Source organism: Pan troglodytes, chromosome 8, assembly GCF_028858775.2.
Source record: "Pan troglodytes isolate AG18354 chromosome 8, NHGRI_mPanTro3-v2.0_pri, whole genome shotgun sequence".
NCBI lineage: Eukaryota > Metazoa > Chordata > Mammalia > Primates > Hominidae > Pan > Pan troglodytes.
The window spans coordinates 43,994,091-44,017,172 of record NC_072406.2 but is presented as its reverse complement, the minus strand read 5'-3'; the positions used below and the strand labels follow the sequence as shown (position 1 = coordinate 44,017,172).

At 40.7% G+C, this 23,082-nt stretch overlaps 1 protein-coding gene across 15 annotated transcripts in view; it reads left to right on the top strand.

Moving 5' to 3' along the window:
• The first annotated feature begins 2,260 nt into the window (after positions 1–2,260).
• ZNF438 (zinc finger protein 438) overlaps positions 2,261–23,082 on the top strand; it is a 186,920-nt gene continuing 166,098 nt past the window's right edge. For 3 of the 15 annotated variants that reach the window (XM_003951616.6, XM_063781536.1, XM_003312511.7), the window contains exon 1: positions 2,702–2,812. The gene's annotated coding sequence lies outside the window, so the exon portion shown is untranslated. Of the gene's footprint in view, positions 2,643–2,701; positions 2,813–23,082 lie in introns of those variants that run through there. The other 12 variants (XM_063781541.1, XM_054660928.2, XM_063781535.1 and 9 more) reach the window with 9 other exon arrangements.

The following is a 23,082-nucleotide window of genomic DNA, read 5'->3' as shown; positions in this document are numbered from 1 at the left end:
GTTCTTATCTAGTTGCAAGAATTCAAGGAAATAATGCAATGCTTGGCACAGAATCAATACTCAGGAAATATTAGGAATTATATTTCTTTCACTTTTATTTTCCCCATACATTAAGTACTCTGTTTTGTCTTAATTCAGCTTTTCTTAGCTTGCTAAACAGGACCAAGGGAAGAGATGTGTGTATTGACATAGAGGGCTCTGGAAGCCAGATTGCTATGGGCAGCAGATATCAAAGAGAAAGAATCACAAGGGGGAACTGAAAGCCCAAGGGCCATAGTGGAGGGCCTCAGTGCTGCCAGTGCTAAACCTCCAAGGTCCAGGGTTTTATTTTCTTTAAAAAAGCAGTTCCTCTCTTTAATAACAACACTTTTGGCCCTAGCTTCTCACTTCCCGTCTAGGTCAAATTCCAGTTTGTTATAGAAAGTTGACTGAACGTGAGTGGTATTTTCCCACAAATTTCTACTTGACATTCCTTGAGACTGTGATCCTTGCTTGGGTACCTTTACTGTTGGCCATCTTTTGTTCACTGCGTTTACTTTTTTCCTGCATCTAGCAAAACAACGACTTTTTTTTTTGAATACCTGAGATTTCAAGAGAAAGTATATTGAACAATACGATGAGAAGACTATATTCTACAATGCCATCTTTCAGAGGCAAAAGTATCTATAGTAAAAACATTTAATACATTTGGTGTATGCTTCTTACCCATTTCCACTCCAAAAAATAACAGATGACATGTACCTGTGAAACACTCCCATAAGGTATACCTAGAAACTCACTTAAAAAAATAACGATTTTTAGAAATGATATATATAAAACATTTTATAAGCATGTAAACTATTAACAATTTAAAGGTTTCTTAAAATTGTTTTGCAAGGAAAAACATAAATATCACTGTTTTAAAAATATGCAGAACTTTAAAAAATGTTAATTTTTCTATACCTCTGCTCTACAGAAAAACCTTATTGTTACAATTATGGTACAGCCTTTACAAATTTCTTTTACATCATTTGATAATAACTAATATTCAGATAAAATATACAAATATTTTTTCAAATCAGAACATTTAAAAACACTGACGTAGATTTTTCTGGAATAATAAACGTTTTTATTTTTAACCAGCTCAGATCTCGAATTAAAGCCTAATATTCCCATCATCACTCTTTCCTATAAAAATAAGACAGCACTTTCAATGAGAGTGGAAATAAACCATTGTTTCAGGCTTTACTTACAACTGGAGCTGCCTTGCAAAATCCCTGCCCTGGCCATCTGCCGTGGTTCCAAATAAGTTTGTAAAAGTGAATCTTGCCATTTTCAATACTTCCTCCTTTGGGTCTATTTATTCCGAAGCCTGTTTTTCTCATTCTTTTAATTTTTTTTCCCCCAAGACGGATTTGTCTGAGACACTTTTTTGCCATAACATTTGTTTTTCTGCTTACGAGAGTGTAAGAATTCCACAAGCCAAATATTAATATTTTGTTGTCAGTTCTTTAAGCCTTCATTTTTTCCGTCTATCGAGCCCTTTTTTTTTAACCAGAACTCATTATTTCTGAGGGTATAAAAGAGCAAAGAGGCCGGGCGCGGCGGCTCACACCTGTAATCCCTGCACCTTGAGAGGCCGAGGCGGGCGGATCACGAGGTCAAGAGATGGAGACCATCCTGGCCAACATGGTGAAACCCTGTCTCTACTAAAACATAAAAATTAGCCAGCTGTGGTGGCGCGCGCCTGTAATCCCAGCTACTCAGGAGGCTGAGGCAAGAAAATCGCTTGAACCCGGGAGGCAGGGGGTAATGTGAGTTGAGATCGCGCCACTGCACTCCAGCCTGGGAGACAGAGAAACACTCTGTCTCAAAAAAAAAAAAAAAAAAAAAAGTGGGGAGCAGAGAGCCGGACTTGGACACGGGAAGGTATCGTGACATGAGTGGGTCGGGGGCTGGCAAGTTTGCCCAGACGAAGAAGTGAACATGTTTATCCGGATCACCGTTTGTTAAATGAACAGCAACCCATAGGTAGCTTCACCGAGCCGAAACGGGAAAGGCGGCAGGCAAGGGAGAAGCTAAAATCTGCAAGAAACGGGCTGGGCTGGAGGCGGCGCCAGGGCAAGAAGGGCAGGTGGGGGCCCGCGGGAGCCGGGAGCCAGGGGCCGGAGCCGGAAGGGCGGGACCCAGGGGCAAGGCCTAAGTGGGCGTGGGAGGGGCATAGTCAAGAGATGGGCGGGGCCTGCTCGGGGTCTGGGCGGAGTCTAGCGGGAGCCGCGTCGAGCCGGGGAGGAGCGAGGGACCCTGGGAGAGCTGTCATTTCAGGGCTGAGGACCCGCCGGCACCTGATGGAGAGCAAATGGCTGTTTCCACACGTGGAGAACTTTTAACGAACACGTGAGGAAGGCGGGCAATGTCTGTGGAAAAACTACCTCACAACCCAGGCGTCTTACTCCAGCCCCCAGGGCGACAGCTTGTTTACAGTATTTCTGAAGGTCTCCGTCCCCTTTTGTCGGCCCCTCCTCCTCCTCTAACCCGGACTTCAGGCTTTGAGTGAGGCTTTGGTAGAGCAGCCGCCGCCGCAGGCGCCCCGGCCGGCGAAGCCCACAGGCATGCGGGCGCAGAGGCCGTCTGCGCCTGCGCGGGGTGTCTGCTACGGGGAGGTGCGTGAGCTCGGGGGCGTGGAGCTCGGGGGCGTGTCTCCCGCCGCGGCGCCGGGGGCGGGGCGAGGGCGGAGCCTGGGGGCCCAGCGGCCCGCGCCCGGTGGCTTGACCTCCCCGAACGCTGGGCCCGTGACGTCACCCCGCCGTGACGCGCACGCTGTAAGAAAACTGTAAGTTTACGAGGATTCCTGCAGCTCCTAGGGCTTGCGGGGCCCGCTGGCAGTCCCGGCGGTGGTGGTGGCTGTGGGGGCGTCAGTTCCTTGGGGAGTCGCCGATTGTGGCGAAGGGACAGGTGTCTGCTCAGAGTGGCAGCGCGCCCTGCTGGGCGGGAGGGACCTGGGGTGCGGGAGGCGAGGCCGCGCCCCGTGGGGCCGGGCCAGCACCTTTTCCCCTGGGGCGGGGCGCGTCTTCGAGCCTGGGAGCGAGGCCTTAGAAGGGGCGGAAAATGGAGAGTCCTTTTTTTTCTTCCGTGATAAAGGGACTTAGATTCCTTTTCTTCCCCCTCTCAGCCTTGGAGTTTGACATGTTAAGTAGGGGATGGAGGCTTCCTCTCAGAGAATAGGAATCCTATGTCCTGGCCGTTGGGATCCCACAAGTGACCAAGTCGTCGTGGACACATTCATAAGATAACCAGTTGCTGCCTCAGTTTTCTTTTTTGTGTAAAAGGGAGGTACAGCAGCCTCTGGCCTCCCTAATGGTTGCTCCCACAGCACTAGGAACACGTGAGATAACACAAGTGTGTAAATTTGCTAGGAGAAAGCTTATACACAGACACTTGGTTATTCTGAGGAATGTGGTAGCCACTGGCTATTTGACCAGGAATCTTGTAGAAGGGGAACTTTTTCACTGTTTTGCCTCCCCCCGACAACCTTCCCTCCATCTGATCCTATACCACACTGGAGCCTGTTGGGTGATCGAACTATTGTCACTAAATTTGATAGAATGGGGATCCCAAGAAATAACAGGTATCGTTAGCACGGTACTCTTGGCAATTACAATGCCCCCCTTGTCTGGGTTTTGCAGAGGAAGCTTTCAGTGTGCTGGAACTAGCACATTATAGACAACACAGACTCACTGAGTTTTAAGGATTGCTGTATCGATTTGGAATATCCAATCATCGTATCTGACTGCTTGAATATTTTGGTCAAGGGGTACTACATTATCGATTAGTTATTACTAGACTATAATGCCTCTCAAACTCCGGGACTAGTATTCTTCAGGAACTTTGAAGGGAAGAATACTGTGCACACTTCAGGGTGTATTTATACAGGAGCTCGAGAGTTCACATTTCTGTAAATTCATTTCAGGAGTGTGATATCTTTTCATCCGGGTAGGAAGAGCCTTTGAATCAGAAAGCAGGGCTTCTAATTTTTGTTCTATTCGTTAACTAGCTTCGTGTCCAAGGACAAGTCACGCAAACTTGGAACTTTGTTTTTCTTATCTAAAATGAGAGCCGATGGTTTATCTGTTGTTGGTTTTTCCAGGATCAAATGAGATCACGAGTGTGCAAATGAAAGGCTAAGTGTGCTATTGTTATTAGGAGATTCGCATTGGTCCCCTAGCCTGGATGAGATGTGAGTCAGAAATCTCTGGAAATAGAGCAGCAAAGAAGACAGCCTCCAACCTAGCAGGGCTCATATTGCAGTGGGAAATAGACAACGAACAATACGTGCATAATGTAATTTCAGGTAGTCATAAGTGCAGTGAAGGGAAGGAAGAAAGGAGGACAGTGGGGGAACAGGGAAGGTTGTTTTTGGTGGGATCTGTCAGGAAAAGCCATTCAAAGGCAGGGACACTTGAAGTGTGAGGGAAAGAGCCTGAGGTAAGAACATTTCAGAGAGGAATAATTAATAGCAATGAACACTTAAAAAAAGTAGAGCTTACCATATGTAAGGCACTATTCTGAACACTAAATTAAATTTTTACAAGTCTTTTGATATAACCTAGTATCTCCCTTTCATGGATGAGGCAACTGACACACAGAAAGGTTAAGAATTTGCCAAAGTTGCACAGCTAAAACGTGGTAGAGACTATTTGAACGTGGGCAGTCTGACTTCAGAGTCCAGGCTCCAGGTGACTGTATTTTCGGCCTCACAGCAGGAACAGCACAGGACAATGCTCTGAGGTGGTCCAGACACAGTGAGAGTGTTTAGAGCACAGCAGGGAAGGGGGAAAGTAGTGGCCAATGATGGTCAAGGGCCAGGCAGGCCGTGGGGTCCCTTGTAGGCTGTGGTGAAGTAAAGATATTGTTCTAACTGTGATGGAAAACCATTGGAAGGTTTGCATCAAGGGACTGGTGTCTGATTTAAGTTTTATTGTATGGAGAATTAACTGTAGATTAGAGTGGGTCGGATGGAGTGAAAATCGGGAGAAAGCTGCTGTGCCCTGCAGGTGAAATGATGGTGGTTTGGGCTGGGGGAGGTAGTTGTGGAGATGATGGTAGGCGGTAGAATTGGTGATACGTTTTGAAGGTAGAGCTGACGGGAAACGAACTGATGTGGAATTTGAAGAAAAGGGAGAAGTGATGATTTTTTAGGTTTAGGCTGGAACAACTAGAAGTATAGTGGTGCTGTTTACTGAGGAAAATTACAAATTTAGTTTTGCACAAGTTCTAAATGCCTGTTAGACATAGTCATAACAACAGTGCTAGTAAAAATAGTAAGTATTATGTAAGCATAAACTGAGTCCCAGGCAGGGTTTTAAGTACTTTAACCTATATTAATTCATTTAATCATCATAAGAATTATATGTGCAAGGAACCATTATTGTCCCCATTTTACAGCATGAGAAAATAGAGGCAAAAAGAGGTTATAAGTGACTTGTCTGAAGTCACCTAGCTTGTGAGTGATGTAGCTAGGATTCAAACCTAAGCAGCGTGGCTTTGGAGTCCATGCATTGAATCCCTGTAACCACCTCCGAGTGAACATGTTGAGTATGCATGCCTGTGAATATGGAACTCAGGGGAGTGGTCAGGGTTGGAGATACCCATTTATTTTTCTGAAGAGAAAGCATGCTTTTGTTTTTCATCTAAGCTTTGGTTGTCTGTGGGAGAAAGATTATAGGCAGTGGAACTGGTCTTTGATTACGACCTGACTGGGTTCATGCAGCCAGTATCTGGTATTCCCCACTGTAGGTTCCGTAGGGGCAAGGTCTGTCTCTTTGACTTCTCTATCTCTAGTCCCTAATCCAGTGCCTGCTGTGTAGTAGATGTTAGGGATGACTTTATATAATGGGCATTTGGTTAGGTTTCGGAAGTTCAGAGATGAATAAAACATAGTTCTTTACCTTAGAGAAGCAGAGTATGAGGAAAAACCTGTGGGAATAAAATTAGAGTAGACTAAATGCATAAATACATGCCGATTAGTTCATTTGGGTTTTCTGCACCCTCCCCTCCCCAGCTTCCATGACTTGTGAGATGGGGCATGAAAAGGGCAAAGGGGCAAAAGAATGCCTAAGCTGTTGCAGGATGAAGTTGAGGCTCCCCAAGAGTCCTTTTCAACAAAAGAATTACTCAAAATCATGCATATTTTACTATATTTGCATTAGCTTTATTTGGCAATGATAGAATTTTTACCAAATGAAGTAAATTCTGATATTTGACTATCCTTTTGAAGTGATGAGTTTTTCCAGTTCTATTACCTCAGTGTTGACAGGGCTCACCAGAGAAATAAGGGAGTTGGCTTGAAATGTTGCAGCTTGCATAATAGAGGGTGATGGAGGGGTTGGGTGAAGTATTCAGGCAGGTTTCCACCGGTTTAAGTGTGTCATGCCGAAGTTCCACCTATTGGAATAAGTTTGAGTTTCTTTGCTGACCATCTCTAACATTGACATGTATTTTTTTTTTTTGTCATAGAAAGGGGATCTGGTGATGTATATTGTAGGTGGAATTGCAGATTACATCTCGTATAGCTGGATCATTGTAGAACATGGAGACTAGAACAATACAAACAAAAAAAGATGTGTCTTGTTCCTGTAGATCTTTCATGGCATACCATAACCTCAACAGTTGTCACAATTTTGTTACTTCCTGAGTATTTCAAATTTAAACCATGTAAGAATTATATAAAATTGCACTGCTGTAGATTTTATGGTTAATTTCAGAATTTTTAAAAATATATAAAATTATATTTTGTTTTAAGCTTTCATTGGGAAAGTATCTAAATAACCAGATCTATGATTACTCTAAACAGAAGCCCTCTACTAACATAAATGTAGAGGGGTGCCATCTCATTTTGCAGTTCACAACGTTTTAAATCTGCTCTTGTAGCTTCCCTACATTTAATGGAGTTGAAATGATTAGTCTTTATTTACACCACATTTGCAGTTAGTTTCCCAGGAACATCAGATACCCATATATGGTATAAAGTAAAATTGCATAGTCAATAGCCTATTGATGCTCAGGTGTTATTGACTTTTAAGTTCAGGCACAGTGAGGGCAGGTTGATGGTTATTTAATTGTGTCAGGTAGCTCCCAGCAGAGGGGGAGTGATGGTAAGTTCTATTTGAAAACAACAGGACCCTCTGTTTCTAACACTGACCATGCGAAATATAACATCCTAGATAGTAAATAAAATTCAGATTCCTTTTAAAATTTACATTTGCACAAGCAAATTTTAAACTATTTTATGAGTACTTCTATATATATGAAGATTTATTGTTGAAAACAGTGTGTCTAGCCCCAGTGATAGTACATACTGAGCATTTAAATATAATTCTTTTTTTAATTAAATTTATTTTTTAAATTATACTTTAAGTTCTAGGGTACATGAGCACAACATGCAGGTTTGTTACATATGTATACATGTCCCATGTTGGTGTGCTGCACCCATTAACTCGTCATTTACATTAGGTATGTCTCCTAATGCTATCCCTTCCCCCTCCCGCGACCCCACGACAGGCACTGGTATGTGATGTTCCCCACCCTGTGTCCAAGTGTTCTCATTGTTCAATTCCCACCTGTGAGTGAGAACATGTGGTGTTTGGTTTTCTGTCCTTGTGAAAGTTTGCTCAGAATGATGGTTTCCAGCTTCATCCATGTCTCTACAAAGGACATGAACTCATCCTTTTTTATGGCTGCATAGTATTCCATGGTGTATATGTGCCACATTTTCTTAATCCAGTCTATCATTGATGGACATTTGGGTTGGTTCCAAGTCTTTGCTATTGTGAATAGTGCCACAATAAACATATGTGTGCATGTCTCTTTATGGCAGCATGATTTATAATCCTTTGGGTATATACCCAGTCATGGGATGGCTGGGCCAAATGGTATTTCTAGTTCTAGATCCTTGAGGAGTCGCCACACTGTCTTCCACAGTGTTTGAACTAGTTTACAGTCCCACCAACAATGTAAAAGTGTTCCTATTTCTCCACATCCTCTCCAGCACCTGTTGTTTCCTGACTTTTTAATGATCGCCAATCTAACTGGTGTGAAATGGTATCTCATTGTGGTTTTGATTTGCATTTCTCTGATGGCCAGTGATGATGAGCATTTTTTCATGTGTCTGTTGGCTGCATAAATGTCTTCTTTTGAGAAGTGTCTGTTCATATCCTTTGCACACTTGTTGATGGGGTTGTTTGATTTTTTCTTGTAAATTTGTTTAAGTTCTTTGTAGATTGTGGATATTAGCCCTTTGTCAGATGGGTAGATTGCAAAAATTTTCTCCCATTCTGTAGGTTGCCTGTTCACTCTGATGGTAGTTTCTTTTGCTGTGCAGAAGCTCTTTAGTTTAATTAGATCCCATTTGTCAGTTTTGGCTTTTGTTGCCATTGCTTTTGGTGTTTTAGACGTGAAGTCCTTGCCCATGCCTATGCCCTGAATGGTAATGCCTAGGTTTTCTTCCAGGGTTTTTATGGTTTTAGGTCTAACATGTAAGTCTTTAATCCATCTTGAATTAATTTTGGTATAAAGTGTAAGGAAGGAATCCAGTTTCAGCTTTCTCAATATGGCTAGCCAGTTTTCCCAGCACCGTTTATTAAATAGGGAATCCTTTCCCCATTTCTTGTTTTTGTCAAAATTCTACTTCTTGCAGTCACTTTTATTTTTGCATTATTATCTTCAACTCATATATATTTGTAGTAGTAGCTGGATGCTTGTTTGTGTGCTTTACACTCTAAATGTTTGAATATATTTAAATAATTTATATAAGTAGCACTTATTTTTGCTTCATTTCACATTTGGTTGCTTAGAAATTAAAATCTTTAGGTTTGATTTTAACACATTACACTAATGGCTAGTAATTAGTAAGTCTAGGTGGAGACTAAGCTTTAGTGACAGGTTAACCAAGTTTTAACCCCAAAAGAACACCCAGAAGAAAATTCTTAGGGAATAGTAAGCAAAACCAGTATGTCGATGAAAGGAATAATTTAACCATAACTACGTAGCTATTATTCTTCAAGTTGTTACTATTCTACAGGGAGTATTTTCTTATTTGGTTCTTAAATTGCAAAGCTGTTAATTTCAGTCTGCATTGCAAGCCACCAAGCAGTGTGAAATAAATACTGGAAGATGATACTGTGAAGAATCTGAACTCAGAATGATTTTTTACTTTCCAACACACTCTGGGGACATTTGGCAATGTCTAGAAAACATTTTTGGTTGTCACATTTGTGTGTGGGGACATTACTCCTAGCATCTAGTGGATTGAGGCCATTATAGCATGTCCCTGAATGTCCCACAATGTACAAGACAACTTCTCAACAACAGAAAATTATCCAGTTCAAAATGTCAATACTCCTGATGTTGAGAAATTCTGTAATATCTTTTCTTCCTTCACTCCCTCCTTCCTTCTGTTCCTCCTTTTTTATTTTTTATTTTTTTTTTTGCTTTAGAAATGGAGGTGGTAGTTTTAAGTGGCAAATGCCTGACTTGGACAAAGGATTGTGTTGTACTGCTTTTAGTTTGTTGGATAGCTGAGCTAATTTGGTTCATTTACTGAATGGGAAATAATTCTTGGAGCTAATAATAGTAGCCTTGAATTTTTTTGGTTGCTAGTGTGTCTAGTGGTTTTGTATTTGTTTTTGGCTATGAATATTTTTCTTACTAAAATTAATTTAATCTGGACTTTATATAATCCTGGATTGTAACAGGTTTCCTAGTGTGAATTCCCTTTATTGTTGTATATGTTAAATTAGCTATTTCACAGTTTCATGGTTTATATCTGTCAAAATCCTTTTCACATTAATTTTCATTTTTGTTCGTTACAAACAGCCCATAAAATGTGTAGGGCATGCATTATCCTCACTATTAGACCAATGAAGAAACAGACTTAGGTTAAATTACTTTCCATATGTGTTAGCAAGTTAGTGATGAAAGCAAATCTAGAACTTTATACCTAGGAATCTTTTTTTTTTTTTTTTTGAGACAGAGTCTCGCTCTGTCGCCCAGGCTGGAGCGCAGTGGCGCGATCTCGGCTCACTGCAAGCTCCGCCTCCCGGGTTCACGCCATTCTCTTGCCTCAGCCTCCCTAGTAGCTAGGACTGCAGGCACCCGCCACCAAGCCCGGCTAATTTTTTGTATTTTTTTAGTAGAGGCGGGGTTTCACCGTGTTAGCCAGGATGGTCTCGATCTCCTGACCTCGTGATCCGCCCGCCTTCACCTCCCGAAGTGCTGGGATTACAGGCGTGAGCCACTGCGCTCGGCCGTACCTAGGAATCTTTTAAAGTTACCAGTTATTGTTATCCCATTTAATCTTCTTGACAGTACTGTGAAATAGAGTTATTACTCTCATTTTATAGAAAAGGAAGTTGGTTTAGAGATATTAAATAACCTATTCAGTGCCACCCAACTCATAATGTAGTTTGGCTGTTTCCACTGAGCTATTCTGTGTCTTCAGGTATTCTCCAATAAATAAATCTGACAATTTCTGGATAAATTCACAGAATCTTTGCCTAACTTAATTAGGTTTCTTGACACTCATGTTGCCACTTGAATCATTGGTAATTCAGTGTTTGTAAGCCTATTCTAATTTGACTTAAGTAGAAACTTACCTGAGTTTTGGTAAACCATACTTGCTGGGTAGGGGAGAACCGTGCTTGCAGAAGACAGTCCTTTAAACAGGCAGAGACGTTTTTATGTAGGGTTTTGAGGAAGCACAGAGTTTGAGATTGGCTGATTTTGAAAAGTGCAAAAATTTAAGGATTAGCCAGCTTTAAACTTAGAGTTTAGAGACTGACCGGCTTTGAGGAGCAAAGGTACTGAAGCGGGGCAGTTGCTGATTGGCTTACTTTGTTGGCAAAGTGCTTAAGTGGAAAGGTTGAGTAGACTTTAAGGATGGATTGACTGGGGTAGATTTAAAACTGGTTTTGTGGTTACTTGTTTCCAGCTTAGGACTAGAGCCAAAGAACAATCTTTTCCTTTCTTGAAGTTGAAGAATACGTACTTTTTATGTCAAACGTGTTGATGTTAGCTATGGTGCTAATATAACATACTTTTGATTTTGCTTTTCTTCTGAAACTTAAAAGAAAAATGGATGTACAAATATCACTTGTTTTCTGTCTATCAATTTCAGGACAATATATTTGGAACCCAGGCTGCCTCAAGGATTATTTTTATATGTAGTTCAAGAGGTAATATATTATTTGTGGAAATATATTAATGCTTTAAAAATTATGGTGAAGGCTGTGCTGTCTATGGTGAAGGTTATGTCTATTTTTTTTCTCTTTTGGGAGTGTGTTATATTATGTGCCTGCCACAATTAGTCTTGATAGATGCCGAATTACAGATCTAGAAGTGTGTTGTTTTTGCTGTTATTAGAGATACATCTAGAAGTGATTACTTTTTGAATGTTACTTGGAAAGTATTCTGATCAACATTATGAAGGATTAGTGATTATATTGCATATATTTTATAGAACAAGGCAAGCAAAATATTTTAGTATTTGCAAATCATGTTACTATAATTATTAGATCATAGTACCATTTATATAAAGTATTAGGTTGGTGCAAAAGTAATTGCGGTTTTGGACCGTGAATTTTAAATCATTATAAGTCGGCTCAGACACATCTTTGTTAATCAGAGTAGGAAGCATTATAATCAACACATTTTTGCCAATGAGAAATAAGTTTGTTCATTCCTGTAGCTTAAAAATTCATGCTTTGGGATTTGGAAAGCATTTTCTACTTTCCAAAAACCTGCTGGTTTTGGAAGCATTTTCCTTTCAAATAGTTGTCGAGATGCTTGAAGAAGTGGTAGTTGACAAGAGGTCAGGTGAATATGGCGGATGAGGCAAACTTCATAGCTCAATGCATTCAGCTTTCGAAGCGTTAGTTGTGTGTCGTGCGGTTGGGCATTGTCGTGAAGAAGAATTGGGCCCTTTCTGTTGACCAACGCTGGCTGCAGGTGTTGCAGTTTTCAGTGCATCTCATTGATTTGCTGAGTGTACTTCTCAGATGTAATGGTTTCACCAGGATTCAGAAAGCTGTAGTGGGCCAGGTGTGGTGGCTCACGCCTGTAATCCCAGCACTTTGGGAGGCCGAGGTGGGTGGATCACCTGAGGTCAGGAGTTCGAGACCAGCCTGGCCAACATTGCGAAACCCTGTCTCTACTAAAAATACAAAATTGGCCAGGCATGGTGGTGTGTACCTGTAGTTCCAGCTACTTGAGAGGCTGACGCAGGAGAATTGCTTGAACCTTGGAGGCAGAGGTTGCAGTGAGTTGAGATTGTACCACTGCATTCCAGCCTGGGTGACAGAGTGAGACTCTGTCTCAAAAAAAAAAAAAAAAAAAGGAAGAAAGCTGTAGTGGATCAGAGCGGCAGCAGGCCACCAAACAGTGACTATGACCTTTTTTTGGGGCAAGTTTGGTTTTGGGAAGTGCTTTGGAGCTTCTGGATCCAGCCACTGAGCTGGTTGTTGCCAGTTGTCGTATAAAATCCACTTTTTGTCACACGTCACAATCCGATTGAGAAATGGTTCATTATTGTTGTGTAGTATAAGATGGCACTTCAAAGTGACAATTTTAAAAAATTTTCCTTCAGGTCCTGAGGCACCCATTTATTGAGCTTTTTCAACTTTCCAATTTGCTTCAAATGCCAAACGACCGTAGAATGGTCAATGTTGAGTTCTTTGGCAGCTTCTCACGTAGCTGTAAGACGATCACCTTCAATGATTGCTCTCAATTGGTCATTTGTCAACTTCTGATGGCAGGCCAATGATGTTCCTCATTTTTGAGTCTCCTTTGCAAAACTTCTTGAACCACCACTGTATTGTGGTGTAGTTTTTGGTAGTATTTGTTAGTAGTTCCTAGGCCAAATGCGTTGTTGGTGTTGTGAGTTGTCTCTGCTGCTTTATGAACCATTTTGACCCCGAATAAGAAAATCGCTGGAATTTGCTATTTGTCTAACATCATTTCCATAGTCTAAAATAAATATAAAATAAACAGCAAATAATAAATCATTAAGAAAAAAAACAAAGTGAGAAATGTCCATTAAAATGATATATAGCATAACCACATTTATTTTAAGAATGTATTCCAATATCAAACGGCAAATTCCAACAATGCAAAACCTGCAATGAACGTTTGCACCAACCCAATATTTCAGTTGTTTAACATTTATTTAGAATATTTTTCTTTTTCAGTATGAAATAAAGAACTACTGTACTATCTATAACTATTTACTCTGTGACAAAACATTTTTCTAAATTGATCTTTCACAGTAATATTTTAAATTATTATTTTCCTATGGAGATGTTAAAATAAATTTAGGGCATTCATTATCTTAGAAGTTATAGAAGTCAGAATGAGTTTTTGGTGTAATTTCTTTTTTGTATTGAAGTTTTATTTTTAAATGCCCTAAGTGCTGTCTGTATTTACGTATGTAATAAGCTCATAACATGTTAAAAAATGGGTGCTGTTGTAAGCTGAGATTGCGCCACTGCACTCCAGCCTGGGTGACAGAGTGAGAGCCTGTCTCAAAAAAAAAAAAAAAAAAAAAAAAAAAAGTTGCTGTTGTTTTTATATGCAGCCCCTATTTCCTTCCTTAATCTACAGCTTTTGTGTCATACCTTCATTCCTGCCTTCCAGGTAGGAATAATCCAGTGGTAAAACTATGTGTGATTTAGATATTTTTATGGGAACACTCTTTGAAAATGTGAAGTCTGATTCTTGTCTCTGTTGACAGACCAAATTTCTGACCTGTATGATAGTTAACCTTAAGAGGTTAATCTTAGCCTAGTGTGAAAATTAATACTATAGTTAATATATTATAAAATTATTTATAATATAACATTAACATTATGAACAATAAGTAATATTGTTTTTGACAGAGCTGTTGTTTAACTACTAAAAGATATTCAAACACTGTTATCTTTAACAGTTAAACTTTATAAATTTATACTAAGGAGAAATAAAAAAAATCCTTTTTATTTGGGAATGCAACCTCCTTTAAACCATCAGGCCCAGAAAGGAATTTAAAATGTAACAGCAGTCACATCTCATTCCCCCTAGAGCTAAATAATGACCTCTTCAAGCTGCTTGCTATTGGGGCTCCAGACTAACTGACGCCAAGTACCCATAAAATGCCATATACCCTGTAGTTCAACAACGTATATCCAATCACCAAGCAATGTTATTTTTGTAAACCAATGAGAATTTCTGATGAACAGCTTTTGTAATTGCCGCCTCTCCTGATTCGTCCTTTTTTTCTTTAAAAACTTGAGACTCTCTTTTGTTTTCTGGAGCACTCAGCTAGGCAACTTGGAAGTGTGTCCCTGGCTGCAGTCCTCAACCTTTGTGCTTGAATAAACTCTAAACTACAATCTCACCCTTTTGATTATTTTAGGTTCACACTAAATATGTACTTAAAATTCCTAGGAAAAAATTGATTCCTGAATATGGTTACTAGCATTATTCTTGTTATCTGCAGTATGAAATAAATGGATTTGAAATGTGTTTTTCTCTGTGTACATGCAGTGAATAGTTGGGCTCTTATTTGCCTAGTGATATGATAAAGAATCTTAGGTTAGGTTATCTTTTGTAGTAAAATGGAAAAAAAGAGTTACATGTTCTTCAATAAAAGCCTTATTTTCTAGTCTTTGCTGGTATAATGGGTAAAATGGTAGCTCAAATTTTAATTTGCATTTTTTTAATTACTAGTGAGTGAGAGTGAGATTCTCTTCATTTACTCGTATGGATTTCACTTACAGTTCCAAATTTAGCAAATAAAAATACAGATACCTTGTTAAGGTTGAGTTTCAGGTAAGCAACAAATAAATTTTTAGTGTAAGTATAGGCCATGCAATATGCAGGACACGCTTCTACAAAAAACAACAATTATTTATCTGAAATTCAGATTCAGTGGGGCATCCTGTATATTATCTGGCAAACTTAACTTCACTTTCTGTGAATTGTCTGCCTCTGCCTTTTTGTCAGATTTTCAATTGCACTTTCTATCTTTTGGTTGTTGTTTTTGCAGCAGTTCTTGGCATACACTGGATTTTAATCCCTTGTCTTTTTAGATGTTGCAAACATATTCTTCCAGTCTTTTGCCTATCTTCTAATTTTGTCTGTGGTGTCCAATTCATCAAAGTTGACGCCATCAAAATTTTTCCATGTTTATGCTTTTGAGATCTTGAAGAAATCTTTCGTCATCCCAAGGTTGCAAATATGTTATTTAACTTTTTCTTTCATTAGCATTATAGTTTTACCTTTTATACATTGGTTTTTAATACATGTGGTATTTATTTTATGGGAAGAATATTAGGAGATGAGGTTAGAGAGGCAATGAAGGGGCACATTGTGTGAAGACTTGTCGGTCATTGTGAGGACTTTGGTTTTTATGCTAAGTGAAATAGGAAGCCCTGGAGGGTTTGGAACAGAGGGTGCCATTGTCTGAACCGTGCCTTTAAAGAAACTCTGATAACTATGGAGAATAGATTGTATGAGAGTGTGGCAAAGACTGCTAATTCTGCTCCAATATCTAATTCCTCCTTTCTTCTACTACCAGAACCCTGTTGGTTTAGCCAGATACATGGCTATGTACATAGAGACTGTTTTTAAACTCCTCCTGCCAATAAGTATGGCTTTGTGATTAGATTTGGGCCAGTTAGATAAGAACACAAGTGATATGTGCAAATTCTGAGTTATCTTTGTAAATATAAGGTGCTTGTCCTGAACTTTGTCTGCCCACCCTACTCCCTTTCCCCCTAACTGAAAGCAGCAGCAACTGGAATGACAACAGTTACCTTGAACCTAAAGATCCCTCTGCCTAGGTTCCTGGATGACCTTGTGGAACAGAACCAATTACTACTCTTCATCTTCTCCCTTGCCGTCTGCCTATCTCTCTCTTGTTTCAAGGAAGAGAATAAACTTTCTTGTTTTAGTCACTGGTTTTTGGCATCAGTTTATTACAGCAGTTTAGCCCATAGCCTGTATAGTACAAAAATTGGCGACCGAAGTGGTGTTCCACAATTAAAAAGCTGAAATGTATAGCACTGGTTATGTGGTTGGTCGACAGACAGTAGAAAACATGTTATAGGCTGGAAAACTGGTGACCCTTATTATGTGGTGGCAAAATGTTCAGTGAGACTGTCACCTCTAATAACTTGGAAGAGAGTCAATTTGTCTACCCAGTTTGTACCTCCAGGGAAGTAGTTAGAAAGAATCAGACTGTTAATATGAGTTGATTCGTCCTTGCCAGTAACTACAAGAGGGCATCAAATAAGAGAACGATTAGCCAGTTTGCAATTAGAGTTGAAAGGGAGTATAGTTTTTAGTTATAATATACAGCTAAAGGAGGTTCTCTCTGCCAATGGCCTGTGGTCTGAATTGACTGAGAGGCCAGTAATATGGGGCATTGCAGTATTGGAAAAAATTGCTTCTCTGTGCCAAACAGCCAGAGGTAAGATAGTCATTCTCAGGAATCTCCTGTTAGATTTTCTTGGCCTGACAGTGGCAGACAGTCCAGGCAAGGTTCAAATTAAGGATTTGCTTTTCCACCTCAACCAGTCATTTGAACTATGTAAAAGCTTCAGTTATACATACAAAATCTCAGTTCCTTACAACAACAAAGGTTTATTTCTTACTCATGACATGTTAGCTGTGGCTGTGTTCCACATACTTTGTCACTTCATTATTTAAGCCAAAGGAATAAGCCTGTTTGGGACATTGCCATTCTTGTGACAGGCAAAAGAGATATGGCAGAACCAGTGTCTTGGAAGTGGTATGTGTTACTTTTGTTCATATTTTATTGGCCAAAGCAAGTCAAATGGCTAAGCCTGAAATCAGTCAGGTCAGAAGGATTATCTCAAGTCACATGGCCTGTCCTGATGTCAGTAGGTTGGAGTGGTATAATCCTGATGTGAATCAGATAATCTCAAGGTAGCTAACCTTCAATCAAGAGAGGGTTGAAGAGAGGGAGCGATGGCTGCGTCACAGAGGCCAGCAGATAAAACAGGAGAGTTGACAAGCTTAATATCTATGACCAGATTAAATCCTTAGTTGTGGTTACTACTTTCTTGTGGAACTGACTGAGGCAAACAGACCTTTTGAAATTTTTAGGAGATTATGTTGCCAAAGATCCCATAAGTTTGGCTTGCAAAAGCCTCTGCTGGTTTGATATTGTTTGACACCTAAAGCAACCCTTGGTCCCAAATTTGCACCAGCAGGAAGTAGGCTATTAGATCTTTGCTGCCCTATTGGAGCATATACTCTTCCAAGTTTGTTTCATGTATGACCAGAAAGGATAATGGAAAAGAAAAAATCTTCCAAAGGCAAAGCCAAGACTGCCTGGACAAGGGTCTTCCCCTCAGAGAACAGAATCTGAAATGAACCAAGGGACTTGCCTTCTTGCTAGAGCAGAGATACTTTGCAATTCCTTTCTAGAAGTGTTTCATCATTGATAAAAATGTGTGTTTGCTATTCTTTTATTTTCAGAATGGAAGACTTAATTGCATTAATCTCATTTGTATTCCACAGTTGTATTTTGTGTGCGATGGTGGTGGTGGAGAGCAGAGGTTATACTCTTTTGTTAGTTTGCGAGCCGCTGGACTAGGAAGGAGCTACACGGATGTGAATGAGTTGAAGAGGGTTGTGTATTGCCCAGAGACCTAGACTTTAAGCTAAATCCAGTAACTGGATGAGACTTCAAGTTATCCCTTTAGAAAGGAGATGACTATTTCAGAGTGGGAAGAAGGATGCACTCCCACCTTTGGTACGTATTTAGCTAGGCACATAACCCCTACAAAGAAATTGTATTTCTTACGCTCCTTGTAGCCAGATGAAGCCAGATTTCTAAGTTTTGGCCAGTGGGATGAGAGTGGAAGTGACATATGCTACTTTTAAAAACATATTTGTATTAAAAAAGCAGCTTGTTAGTCATATTCTTTTCCCATCCCCATAAATGAAGCATTGGTGAGTTAGCTTCAATCATGCATCTGAGGGCAGTGCCCCAAGGAGTGGTAAGAGAAAACAGGAGGAATCTTAGTCTCTGGATGACCTTATAGAGCAAAGCTACTTACCTTTCCTTGACCACTTGTCTGCCTCTTGACTGTAACGTGAGAGAGAAATAAATTCTTTTTTTATCTGAGCCACTATATTGGTCTCATTACAGGAGTTTAGCTTATATCCTAGTTAATAGAGATGGTAATGATATAAGCAGGAAACAAATATAGAATGTTAGGTTGGAAATTATTCTTGATTTTTTTCAGTTGAAGCTTTTCATTTATGTATTCTTTCTATGAAAATTTATTTTTCAGATTGTCTAATTGTACCAACACTTTAGAAATAAAGCTCTTACTTTAACATCACCCCTGTTATAATTATGCTATATTTCTTTTTATTTTCATAAGCACAGGCTTTACATATTTATATTAAAACTTTATATCCTGATATTTTCATGTGATATCTATTTTCTTTCTTGCTTTAGAGTTCTTATATTTGCATGGTTATTATTGTATAACACTCAGTTTTACTGTACTTAAAATTTTATTATTATTGGTCACTGTGGACTAGTTATGTCCCCCCAAAATTCATATGTTGAGGCCCTAACCTTCCACATGACAGTATTGGAGATGTGGCCTTTAAGGAGGTGATTAAGGTTAAGTAAGGTCATAAGAATGGACCCCTGATCAGATAGAACTGGTGCCCCTATAAGGAGAGGAAGAGATACCAGAGCTCTCTTTTCACCTGTGTGAAGACACAGTAAGAGTACAGCCATCTGCTAGCAAGGAAGAGGGTCGTCATCAGAACTTGACAATGCCAGCGCCATGATCTTAGACTGCAGCCTCCAGAACTGTGAGGAAGTCCCAGTCATGGTATGTCATTATTGCAGCTGAAGTTGATAGTATATTGGCATTTAGATTGCTTTCAAGTTTTCCTTCTATAAATAATGCTGTTTTTTGTTTTTGTTTTTGAGACAGAGTCTCACTCTGCCACCCAGGCTGGAGTGCAGTGGCATGATCTCAGCTCACTGCAACCTCAGCCTCCGAGGTTCAAGCGATTCTCCTGTCTCAGCCTCCTGAGTAGCTGGGATTGCAGGCATACACCACTACGTCCGGCTAATTTTTGTATTTTTAGTAGAGACGGGGTTTCACCGTGTTGGCCAGGCTGGTCTTGAACTCCTGACCTCAGGTGATCTGCTTGCCTCTGCCTCCCAAAGTGCTGGGATGACAGGTGTGAGCCACCACGTCCGGCCATAATGCTGTATTCTTGTAAAAATTATTTATTTGTTGAATTATCTTACGTAGGACTCGATCTAGAATAATTTTATTTTATCACTGGTAATAATGACAGAAACAATATTGATAATAGTAATAACAATGGCAATCAGCAATGATGATTATAATAAAGACAGCTATGATAATGACAAGATCAATAACAGTAACAGACTGGGTATGGTAGCTCACGCCTGTAATCTCAGCACTTTCGGAAGCCGACGTGGGAGGATTGCTTGAAGCCAGGTGTTCAAGACTAATCTGGGTAACATAGCAAGACCTTGTATCTACAAAAAAAGTTTTCTTTTAATTAACTTGGCATGGTGGCATATGCCTGTAGTCTCTGCTACTCAGGAGGCTGAAGTGGGGGGATGACTTCAGCTCAGGAGTTGGAGTTATGATCACACCACTGTACTCTAGCTTGGGTTACAGAGTGAGACTCTGTCTCTAAATATATATATATATATATATATATGCACACACACATTTATATATAATTATAACAGTAAGAATGACTTATATTTATTGCATGTTTACTGTATGCAGGCACTGTTTTAAGGGTTTATCTTATTTGATCCTTACAACAGATTTATGAGGTAAGTACTGTTGCTCATGTTTTGTAGATAAGGCAAGTGAGGCACTGGGAGGTTGGGTACCTTCACCGTCATCACGCAGCTGATTAATGGTAAAGTGTAGATTCTCGCTAGGCTTTACTTGCCACAGAGCATGCTATGGACTGCATTGGATCGCCACCAAACTCATGTGGAAGCCCTAATCCTCCATGTTTATAGCAATTAGAGATGGGGCCTTTGATAGATAATTAGGTTTAGATGAGGGCCTGAAGGTGGGGCCCTCATGATGTGAATAGTGCGCTTATAAGAAGAGACACCAGAGAGCTTACTCTTGCTCTTCCGCTGCCATATGAGGACACAGTGGTAAGGTGGCTGTCTGCAAGCCCAGAAGTGGCCCTTATCAGAAAGCGACCATGCTGGCACCCTGATCTTGGACTTCTCAGCCTACAGAGCTGTGAGAGAATAAATTTCTGTTGTTTAAGCCACCCAGTTAAATTTCTGTTGTTGTGGTAGCTCAGACAAAGACAAAGCCTATGCTCCTAACTGTGACATGACATGATTAGAGGTTTTTTGTTTTGTTTTGTTTTGTTTTCAGATCACACAGTCAGTATAGCAAATTGGACTGCAAAGAAGGGACCAAAAAAGTGGAAAGGACACCAAGAAAGAATAATGTTACTGAAGCCAAGAGACAAGCATTTTAAGATCAAGGATATCATTATTAAATTGATAACACTTTGAGGGAATTTTCATTTAAGAAGTCATCTGTGCTTTGGGAAGAGCAGTTTTGTGTTTGCAGTCCAGATTGCAGAGGGTTAAGTAGGAAATGATGTGGGGTAGGGGAGACAGTAAAAACAGTTTTAACTCTTTTTTGGACTTGGATGTGAAGGAAAAGAGGCAAATAGGAAGTGGCAAGAGAGACATAAAGTCTGGGGATGTATATTAGTTTGGTTCATTTTTTTAAATGAATCAAATGATGGGAGAAATGTAAGCATTTATGTGCAGCGGGGTAAAAGAAGAGAAGGAGAGATCGAAAATGTGGAGGGGGAAGTGGCTAAATGATGGCATCAGATCCATAGGAGGTGGATACCTTAAGTTGCAGATTAGCTTTGAGCGGGAAGTTTCTTTCCTGCATCTTCCTGGCACCTTCCTCCACAGTGCCAGGAAGGAGGGAAGAATGTGCATGTGTTTGTTGGTCAGTGAGGGTGGAGGAAACTGAGGGAGTCTGACCTAATAACCCCTCTTTTGTTTCTGTGGAGGTGATGTCATTTTCTGAGTGAAGGGGGTGTAGGGAGCTTGAAAGTGGTGGACGTTTGGAATTGAATCTGTGGGACATCAGAGAGCCTGAGAGAGGATTGATGGCAGCAGTGAGAAGGGTCTGCTGAGGTGGGAGGCCATGTATTTGTGGAATTCCCAGCTTCTGCGGTTGGGGATTTTTATAACAGTGATCTCTAGTCTGGGTATGGGACTAAAGAAGTAGACTGTTACATTGGTTTAGGGAGTGTATGTGGAAGGACAAGCCAGTAAGACAGTTGAGAATTTAGGCCAGGGAGTGAGAGGTTATTAGGTCAGATTCCCTCAGTTTACTTCACCCTCACTGGCCAATAACCACACACACATTCTTACCTCCTTTCTGGCATTGTTGGGGAAGAGGGTCCCTCTTTCTGGGAGATCAGATTCTGGGTTACAATGGATAAGAAGTGAAGCTTGGAGGATGGTTAATGGATTAGGAAAGATAGAGAGTAAAGTGGGAAAGAGAGAGTCAAGTGGAGAAAGACCAGAGCTTAACAGATTTAAGAACAGAGTTGGTGTATGCAGTCATTCCTTCAATAAATGTGTATTGAGCATTTATCTTCTAGACACTGTTCTAGGTGCTATGGCCCCCTAGATCAAAACAGTGATCAAAACAAAATCTGCCCTTGTAGAGCTTAATTCCAATGGGGAGGTAGACGATTAACATATATTATGTGTATAAACATATACATACTTGTATGTATAATTTCAGATGGTAAGAAAATGTCAAAAAGAAAATGAGATTGGCCGGGCACTGTGGCTCATGCCTGTAATCCCAGCACTTTGGGAGGCCGAGGTGGGCGGATCACAAGGTCAGGAGATGGAGACCATCCTGGCTAACACTGTGAAACCCCGTCTCTACTAAAAATACAAAAAATTAGCCGAGTGTGGTGGCGGGTGCCTGTAGTCCCAGCTACTTGGGAGGCTGAGGCAGGAGAATGGCGTGAACCCAGGAGGTGGAGCTTGCAGTGAGCCAAGATCACGCCACTGCACTCCAGCCTGGGCGACAGAGCGAGACTCCGTCTCAAAAAAAAAAGAAAAAAAAAAAGAAAATGAGATCAGGGAAGAGACTCTGAGAAGTGACCTCTGAGCAGAGACATGAGTGTTATCAGGGGCACAGCAATGCAGATGTCTGAGAGCATTCCAGGGCAAGGAAACAGCACATGTATGTGCAAAGCCCTGGCAGGGGCTTGTATGAGGAACAGCCATGGCACTGGGGAGCGTGAGTGAGGAGGAGGACAGTAGTAATAAATTAGGGCCATGATACATTAGGGCCACTATAAGGACCTAGGATTCTATTCAAGGGTCGTGAAAAGCCGTTGAAAGTGTGAGTCAGAGACATAACATCTGTTTTACTTTTCTGAAGGCTCATACTGGCTGCTTTTTGGAGAGTTGATTGGCCATGGGCAATTAAGTAATCCAGAGAGGTAGAAGGACAAGAGATGGTGGTTCACAAATAACATATGGGAATTTGAGATTTCAGCAGTTGAGTGCTTCTGAGTGAGAATCTCGTTGCTATTCCTTTAAGCAGACACACCCACTCCACAATAGACATTCTTTTCTGTGGATGAAGGCCTGACCCTGACCCTTGGCTTATACCGCACCCTTTCCTGTTTTTGACTCTCTTCCTCACCAGCTCCATTATTCATTCTCCCATTTTGTCCTCACCTTGTCTTTCATATCTGATGCACATTGTTGTCTTCCTGGCCAAGACTTCCTCTAGATCTAGGTTTTCAGACCTCTTATTCAGTCTGACTTCAGACTTCAGTCTGCAGAAAACTTTGATGGAAGCCCAGTGTGTCAGCCAGGGGAAACTGAGGGAAATGGGGGTCAGGAGTGCAGTGCTCTGCCCACTTGCAGTTGTACTCTGACCTCCAAAGCAACTTTGAGACACCTTCTGAGAACCGTTAGCCTGCCAGCTCACAGGG